Raw genomic sequence first — 9,654 nt, forward strand, 5'->3', positions numbered from 1 at the left:
CATTAGAGAAGTTGGCAGGTAAATTGGAAAGATTACAAAGATTCAGTATGAGTGGATGTTTCTACAGGAAAAAAGAGCAAATAAATCAAAGCAATAATCAAAAGTGTAATAAGAGAAAACTTATACAAACTGAGCACTTTTAATTTTTGAGAATGAGAAAGCCAACTATATTTCAGACAAAACATCCATGCCAAAGCATATAATGGTCAAAGTTTCAAAGAACAATAAAAGATTGAAAGGTATCCAGCAGGGCTCAGTGGCTCAGCCTATAATCCCAGCACTTTGGGAGGCCGAGGCGAGTGGATCGCCTGAGCCCGCGGGTTCAAAACTCGACGAGACCCCGTCTCTAATAAATCAAAAATTAGCCAGGCGTGGTAGGGCACACCTGTTGTTCCAGCTACTTGGAAGGCTGAGGTGGGAGGATCGCCGGAGCCCAGCAGGTCGAGGCTGGGATGGCCGTGAGCGTGCCACTGCTAGTGCCGGACTGCGGGCCACAGGCAGCTCCGCTACAGCAGGACACCAGAGCCGCTGGATGGACTCTCCCTGCGAAGCTTTGCTGACTTGCAGCAGCTGGACAATGGTCCTCGTTCACATCTGCTGTCAGCCTAGTCATCACATCATTTCACTGTGGCGGCAGGGTCTCCGCTTGGAATTCTAGATAGAAAAAGCACCCGGATCCCAGTCTTTCCATGGCTTCAAGACAGACAGAAGTGCCCGCTCTCGAGGCGAGCGGGTCTCTAGGCAAGATGTCCCTGCCCATCGGGATATGCTGCCGGGCATTCAGCTATGATGAGGCCCTTGAGGACCCTGCGCCCATGACTCCTCCTCCCTGGGACATGGGCAGCATCTCCTGGAAGCCAGTGATTGCAGAGCGCAAGTACCAGCACCTCGCCAAGGTGGAGGAAGGAGAGGCCAGTGTGTCCTCCCCTGCCATGACCCTGTCATCGGCCATTGACAGTACGGACAAGGTCCCGGTGGTGAAGGCTAAAGCTGCCCATGTCATCATGAGTTCTCTGATCACAAAACAGACCCAGGAAAGCATTCAGCGTTTTGAGCAGCAGGCAAGGCTGAGAGGTGCTGGCTACACACCTCACAAGGGCCTCACCAGCAAGGAGACCAAGTACCTTTGAGTGGCAGAAGCACTCCACAAACTCAAGCTACAGAGCAGAGAGACACGAAAGAAGAGAAGCAGCCAGAGTCCGCCCAGTCCACCCAGAGCAGCAGCCCGCACTCCTCCCCCAAGAGGCCCAGAGGCTGGCTCAATTCTGGCTCTTCTGCAGTCTTACCTGGCCCCAACCCCAGCCCCATGGACCCCGGAAGTGGGGATAGGGACAGACCCGCATCAGATAAATGGAGCCTGTTTGGACCAAGATCCCTCCAGAAGTATGATTCAGGAGCTTTTGCCACCCAGGCCCACCAAGGAGCCCCGAAGCCATCTCCAACGGAGCTGATCCACATCTAGGCCACCTGGATGGCTGAGGATCCAGCAACTTTCAGGCCGCCCAAAATGAACGTCCCGGTGATGGAAGGGAAGAAACCACCACCACAGGCCCATAGTCTCAAACCCCGAGACTTGAATGTGCTCACCCCCACCGGCTCCTAGAACCCTGTCTATTCCAGGGATGCTGGAAAGACGGTTTCTGGTACCCCATACCCCTTCCGCCTTGGCTCTGACATAAGAAAGGAACATTTTTTTTAACAAGTCTGTTAAACTGAGGCCAGAGCTGGAGACATGATTGGTTTTTGAGAAGCATTACTGCAAAGCTTGCTGTTGTATAGAAGAAGCCATTTTGTGCAGATTTTTTTGTTGACCTGCTGGGCTCAGGCATTCCTTCCACCTCAGCCTTCCAAGTAGCTGGAACTACAGGCACGCGCCACCACACCCAGCTAATTTTTTGATTTATTGTAGAGACGAGGTCTTGCCAAGTTGTCCAGGCTGGTCTTGAACCCCTGGGCTCAGGCAATTCTCTCATCTCTGCCTCCCAAAGTGCTGGGATGGTAGACATGAGCCACCACACCTGGCATTTTTGTATGGCTTTAAAGGAAGACTAAACCATTCCAGCCATGACCTCTTGATGAGGGGCCTCATTTTCTGTTTCTTTTTCATTTGCCCAAGACAAGAATTTTGATCCCAAAGCCAGGCTTCTCGATCCTTTGTCCACGGCTCATGTGCGCACTGACAAATCATGGTGTGCAGGTGCTTACCAACTAGCTGCAACAACGCTGGCCTTTTCTGTGCAGGCGCCATGCTCCTGCCTGGTCAGGAGCCCTAGATGCGATTGAGACCTGATGCAGTCAAACCAGGCGTGGCAGGGCCCTCTGTCCAGGCTGGACCTGAGTCTTCCTGCTTTGGATGGACCGAGCAGGTCGCTGCCCAGTGCTGTTGGGGCATGCTTCTCTTTTCTGTCAAGAACAAACCCTAATCCTCAAAGCCTTTCTTGCACTTCAACATGACATTAATTGAACTCCTGTTTGGTTAAAAACTTCCTGAGGGAGAAATTCAGTCTACCAATTTGGTCCATATGAGTGAGTGTTACAATTTTTAAAGTCAGAGGACAGTAGCTAGTTGGGTTGTGCCATCCTGAGGCTCATGGACACTGTCACCTTGTTTTGCTTTCCTTGCTCAGGTCAGGGTCTGAAACTTTTTTGGCAGGGAGATGGAAGAACTCAGAGTATCTAAATGAAGGCATTTTCCACCAGCACGAGCCTCACACCTTTAGGCAACTTCCCTTCCTGAGGAAAGGCAGTTGGGATACTGCCCTTCCTGCCTCTTCCCCGGATACCCACAAGTCATGGTCTTGAACGCTGTCTCAGATACCTGTTTTGTGTTCGGCAGAGTACCTTGTCTGCACAACGCTGACCTTTCCGTAGAGAGGCTCTGGAGTATCAAACTATCAGAACAGTTCATTTATTTGTGTCTTCTGATATCTCCTGTTTTGACAATAAAAATTCTTACTATTTTCTCAAAAAAAAAAAAAAGAAAGAAAGAAAGATTGAAAGGTATCCTTTGGTGTAGGCAGCCCAGAAGTCAGGGTCAGAACCGAACTCCTTGAAAAAGCTGTCTTCTCTCATGACCTTCACTTTTTACCTTGAACTTAGTCCTCAAACAACTCAGAGTAATTTCCACCTTTTTCATTGAGACCTCTCTCAACAGGAAAAAAATCAAAGCCTTCTTGCAACTAAACTAAGGATGATTTCCAACCCTTGTTTGGTTTGATCTACCCGCAACATTCAATAGTACTGACTCCTCTTGTTGAGAAACATCCTTGTCCTTGGCTTCGGAGATGCCATACTTTCCTGGTTTCCCTCCCACCTTTTCTAAAAAATTGTACTTATTCTCCTTTCCTGGATGCCCCTTCTTCCATCCTTGACATTAGACAATCTTCCAGGCTCTGTCCTTCTTCTTGACTCTGTCTACACAGTTTCTGTGTACAACTCTATGGTTCTCCCAAGTGTCTGTTACCATCAATATGTCAACAACTTCCAAATCCATATCTTCAGCTCTGTCCTGTCCCACAAACTGGATTTATTCCCTGGATATGTCCAAATATAACCTCGTAACTTCTCTTCCTTCCTCTCTCAAGCTTGTTCCCATGCCACTATTCCCTCTCAATAAATGGCACCATTATCTATTTAGTTGCTCAGGTCAGAAATCTCAAAGTTATTATTTACTCTTTTCTCTCTGTTGCATACACTCAAAAACTTAGTCCTGTTGACTCAATATGTTAAGAATTTTTCACATCTATATATTTCTTTCCATCCCCACAACTGTCCCTGAAGTCCAAGCCACAATTATCTTTCAACTAGACTCCTACAGGAGCCTCCAATCTGGCCTCCTAGCAACAAATCTTGTGTTTCATCCCCAAATCCATTTACCCTGCAACCAGAGAGAACTTTCTAAACTTGAAAGTTGATCATGTTACCGACCCAAGCCCACAGTCCATAGCTCTTTAAAACTTTTCATCGTGGCCCTTATTTTAGAATGATACCTTAAAACTAAAATACTCTTATAGAGCCCTCCTTCCTGCATACTCGAAGTATGACTCTCCACTTTGCTTGATATCCTCTACTATTCCTTGATATGGCACCTGCCTCTCAACTTCTTGCACCGGCATATAATTTTCCCTTTGTCTACGTGTTTCTTTTCCTCCCACTTCCTATCTCTCAATTGAACCAACACTAACTCATCATTCCAATTTCCTCTTCTGAGTTATCACTTTCTCAAGAAATCTTCTCTTTCCTTCTTGGCTGGATTAAATTATTCTAACCATATGTCCACCATAGCCCTCTGAATTTCAATAATGTTTGTCAGACTCTTAATTAAGCATGTATTATCTGTCATCCACAATTGATTCAGAACACCAGGAAGGCTTAAGTTGTCATTTTGCCGTTGAAGCCTCAGGTCTTAGAAAAGTGTCTGACTCTAGTAGATGCTAAGTACATAAGTGTTGAGTTGAACTGAAAGGAAAAATACTACAAGTGCTTGATCTGAGGAAATAGATAAAATGTAGTAAAAAATAAATGATCTACCACAAGTTTCTCCTCTGCACAATGTGTGCCAAAAGATAATGAAACAGTGGATTCAAGAAAAAAGCCTGACATGATGGCTCACACCTGGAATCCCAGCACTTTAGAAGATGAAGACAAGAGGATTGCCTGAGCCCAGAGGTTTGACACCAGCCTGAGGTACTTGGCAAGACACCATCTCTACAGAAAAGTCAAAATATTAGCCAGGCATGGTGGCACATGCCTGTAGTTCCAGCTAATTGGAAGGCTGAGGCAGAAGGATTGCCTGAGCCCAGCAGGCTGAGGTTACAGTGGCCATGAAAGTACCACTGCACTCCAGCCTCGATAACAGAGTGAAGCTGACTTAGAAAGAGAGAAAGAGAGGAAGGAGGGAAGAGGGGAAGGAGGGGAGGGAGGGGAAGGAAGCAGACAAGGGAGGGAGGGAAAAAAGAAAAGAAGTAAGTCAGGCTCGGTGGCTCAGCCTGTAATCCCGCGCCTTTGGGAGGCTGAGGTGAGTGGATTGCCTGAACCCGTAGGTTCGAGACCCGCCTGGGTAGCGAGACCTCATCTCTACAATAAATCAAAAAATCAGCCGGGTGTGGTAGCGCATGCCTGTAATTCCGGCTACTTGGAAGGCTGAGGCGGAAGGATCGCCGGAGCCCAGCAGATCGAGATTGCGGTGGCCGGGAGCGGCCACTGCACTCCAGTCTGGGTGACAGAGTGAGACTCCAACTCACAAAAAAAAAAGAAAAGAAAAGAAAAGAAGTACATGGCCCCGACATTTTAATTAATTTTTACTTTCATGTGTTAAAGACAATAGAAAGAGAGAACTAGACAAAGGTCAGGAAAAATGTCATTCAAGTATCTTCCAATACTGTTCCATTGTTTAAATAGAGAGTGTATAGTTGATGTTTATTAACAATAACTGTCGATAGATTAGATAGATAGATAGAAATTAGAGATATTTTAAAAGAAGAACTAAAAGGTTGAGAAAGCGCAGGAGAAAATAAATAGTGCTAAACTTTGAAATCAGCTACAGGTCTAGAAATCAATGAATCAAAGCATGAACCAGTGACTAGAGAAGGGTAAACACTGACAGTGAGATAAACACTGGCAGGAGGGGCACGGGAACAGGGTTTGGGGAAAGAAGAATTACGCATAGTTTAACCCAACTTTATCAGCTGCACCTTTTCCAGACTGGGGGAAGAACTGGTTGGAGGAAAGCAGTAGTCTGGCCTGGGGAAATGACCTGTATGATGAATGGGAGCTTGGGTCAGAGCCCCTTCCCACAGTTCTGTTCTCTTCTTAATCTTCAGTAAAATGTGTGATTCTGTGGATAACACCAGTGTCTTCCCCTACTATTTTTGTCTTTAAAGGGCTTTGCTAAAAAGAACCTTTTCCTCTAATCTATATTTTAAAGAGTCATTTTTTGCTGTCGAAGACAGAGGACTGGACTACACATTTAGAAAAAAAAGCAGGAATGTGTCAGGAACCGTGTGGGGACTACAAATTCCAAGGTGCCCTCAGTTTTCAAAACTGATATGTCCTACCTGTGAACCCTCGTTTGAACACAGAGGGCTAAGGGTAGTTCTCAAACATTACTCCTTCGATATAACTACTCATTGCTCAAGATAAGAACATGGAAGAAAAATGAGACACTGCAAAAATGTTGTGACCAAGAGAATTCTGGTCTAGAGTATCCCGATATGAAAATAATAAAATCTTTCCCATGATTTAGGCTTACTACATTAAAATATGAGGGAATTTTGAGGACTATACAGAGCCACATGTAGGAATGTGTGAGTCTACTAAATTTTAAATAATTGGAAAAATGAGAGAAGATAAGATGACTTAATTTTTTAAATGTCTAATACCGTAACAAAAATAAAAATAATTACTGGAAGCAATTTTAAAGAGTGTTTATGGCACGGAAGAAAAACAAATGAGTAAAGTGCAGAAAAAAGATGATAAATACTCCGAGACCACAAGATAGTTTAAAATGTTAAAAACATAAAAAAAGATAATGATCTGGAAGGCAAATCACAGAGATACAACCTAAATATATTGGGTGAACTTGAGGAAGGAAAAAGAACAATTGTACTGAAAGTAATACTAATAGATATTACAAAAGAAAATTGTATAGGATTTAATAAACTGTTGATGTTGTAGGTTGGCCAGACACAATGGCACACATCTGCAGTCCCAGCTACTAGAGAATCTGAGGCAGCAAGATCACTTGAGGCGGGTAGTTCAAGACCATTCTGAGCAACATAGCAAGACCCTCGTCTCTAAAAAATAAAATTTTTTTAATTAGTAGGCATGGTGGTAGGTGCCTCTGCTCCCACCTACTTGAGAGGCTGAAACAAGAGGTTCACTTGAACTCAAAAATCCAAAGTTAAAGTGGATGACAGAGCAAGACCTCGTCTCTGAAAAAGCACATATTATAGATTAGAAGTGCTGACCATATTCTGAGACAATCTGGTGGGTAGAACATATCAGGACATCTATTAAAAACACATTCAAATTCAAGAACAGAGGAAATTCCACAAGTATACAAACAGAACAAAAAAAATTATTGTCTTCAGAGGCATTAAAATCATTTTTGTCTCATACTTCTCGTGTTCGAGAATAAAATTCTAAAAGTCAGTAGAAAATGTTTCTAATGTACAAAACAGGAACACTCTATCAAACTAAAGTTGTTATTTATGTTTAAGAGCAAAGAAAGATGTTCTCATCTTCAAAGATATGAGAAAAATTTCCATCCAATTATACTATTTTGAGAATAGTGAATAAAAAATACTCTCCTGAAAATTATACACACACACACACACACACACACATATAAACTAAAAAGAAATGTATTGGAAAAGGGTTGATATTGACTGTGACTCTATTTTTAAGCTGTAACTTCCACTAGAGAAAAACAAAGGGGTTAACCACTCATGGGAAAAGTGTGGTAATGATTAAGTCTATTTGATTTATTGAAATACATCATCCTCCCCCAAAAAGAATGAAAAACTAAAGACTGAGATCATATTATTTATTTTACCTTTATTTGTAGGAAGGTTTATCTTTATATGTATGAAGTTTTATTTATCTTACTTATAGGAAAGTTTATATATAAGAAGGTTTTTACATTTGTTTTAAAAGTAAAGTAAGTGTTTCTACACTATATTGTAATGAAAGAATAAACAGTATTGCTCAGTATTGCTTTGAGCCTTGTTGAAGTAGTTAGCACCAGACTTGCCCTCCCATCACACAGAAGTAGAAAACTGGGGGGGCGCAGAATGAAACAGCTAGATACAGACATTGGACATTAGGCAGTGCAAGACTATGACTTCTGAGGAAAGAAAAACAAATAAAGATTCCTGGCTTTCTGTTTGAAGGCGTAGTTCTAGGCTGCAGCAGAGGGAGGGGAAAACCAAGGCAGGGTCCTACTGAGCTGCAGTTGGATTTGAGGGACGCTGAAACAACTGTAATTTGAAAGGCATATATCAGAAAGAAGGTAGCTACACAAAGAAAGAGCTAAACAGATCTGTATGAGTCCCAGCTAGTTGGGAGACTGAGGCTGGAAGATCACTTGAGCCCAGGCATTTCAATCCAACCTCAGCAACAAAGCAAGAGTTTGAATCTAGCCTGGCAATATAGTAAGACACTGTCCATCTTTTAAAAAAATCTGCATAAGGGTCTCTTATGCAGTTGAATGTTGATGACTATTAAGCTGTGCATATGTAGGGTGAAACTAGGAAACTCTAAGTTCAAGCATTCCCCAAAAGGGGAACTTTTCAAGTTTCAACCACCAGAATGACAGACTTTGTATAAGATCTATACCTACTGATAAATATATATCTTTCAAAATAAAGATAATGTAAATATTTTCCCAGGAATAGAAAGCATAAGAGAATTCATCTATAATAGACCTGGACTGTAAGAAAGATGTAAAAATATACTTTAAGCTGAAGGAAAATGGTGCCAGATGGAAAACCAAATCTACAAAAAGAAGCAAAGAGCACCAGAAATGATAATGATGAAGATAAATATGCAATTTGTTTTTCTTGCTTTTAGATTTATTTAAAGACACAATTAACCATTTAACACAAAAATAATAGCAGTATATTTTAGGAGTAATAAACTATGTAGAAGTGAAATGTATGATATCAAAAGCAAAACGAACAATGGGGGCAATGGAAAGATTCTGTTGTGTGGTCTTACATTACACGTAAAGTAGCATAGCAATTAAAAAGAATGAGATAGATTTAAAGTAGACATATGAACCCAGAAAACAATCTCATTAAAACAAGAATTAAGAGGTATAGCACATAAGCCGATAGCAAAGATAAAACAGAGTACTACATAAATAAATAAAACCCAATGATTCTAAGGTAGGAAAAAGAAAAATGAGAAAGAAATTAAGAACAGAACTGGAAAATAAGTGTACCAAAATGAAAGGCTGACAGATAACCATATCAAGAATTACATATTAAGTGTAAAATAATCTAAACACTCCAGTTAAAACAATTATCATGATGAATCTAAAAGAAACTTCAAGTATATGCTATAAGGAGCTATATGTCTACAAGGAATAAACTTTAAACATCAATACACAGATAAGTCAAAAGTCAAAGGAAAGCAGACACCATGCAAACACTAATATAGGAAAGCTGGAATGACTATATTAATAACAGACAAAGTAGACTTCAGGACAAGGTATATAGTTAGGCATAAAAAGGGACATTTTGTAATGACAAAATGGTAAATTCACAAGAAATATGTAACAATTTTAAATGTAAAAAATGATAGAGCCGGGTTCGGTGGCTCAGCCTGTAATCCTGTGCCTTTGGGAGGCTGAGGTGAGTGGATTGCCTGAGCCTGCGGGTTCGAGACCCGCCTGGGCAGGTGAGACCTCATCTCTACAATAAATCAAAAAATTAGCCAGGTGTGGTAGCGCATGCCTGTAATTCCAGCTACTCGGAAGGCTGAGGCGGAAGGATCGCCAGAGTCCAGCAGGTGGAGAGGCCACTGCACTCCAGTCTGGGTGACAGAGTGAGACTCCAACTCAAAAAAAAAAATGACAAAGTTTAAAACTACATGAAGAAAAAAACTGATAGAACTGAAAGGAGAAGCTGGTATGCACATAATAAGAATTAA

General features: G+C 42.0%; 1 pseudogene across 1 annotated transcript; it reads left to right on the forward strand.

Moving 5' to 3' along the window:
- Positions 1-480: 480 nt before the first annotated feature.
- Positions 481-1,603, forward strand: LOC103267380 (annotated as a pseudogene). The gene has a single exon (XR_504748.1). The product of XR_504748.1 is annotated as a putative monooxygenase p33MONOX pseudogene (transcript).
- The last annotated feature ends 8,051 nt before the right edge of the window (positions 1,604-9,654 follow it).

Source organism: Carlito syrichta, unplaced genomic scaffold (assembly GCF_000164805.1).
Source record: "Carlito syrichta isolate Samal-C Ts95f unplaced genomic scaffold, Tarsius_syrichta-2.0.1 Scaffold308119, whole genome shotgun sequence".
Classification (NCBI taxonomy): domain Eukaryota; kingdom Metazoa; phylum Chordata; class Mammalia; order Primates; family Tarsiidae; genus Carlito; species Carlito syrichta.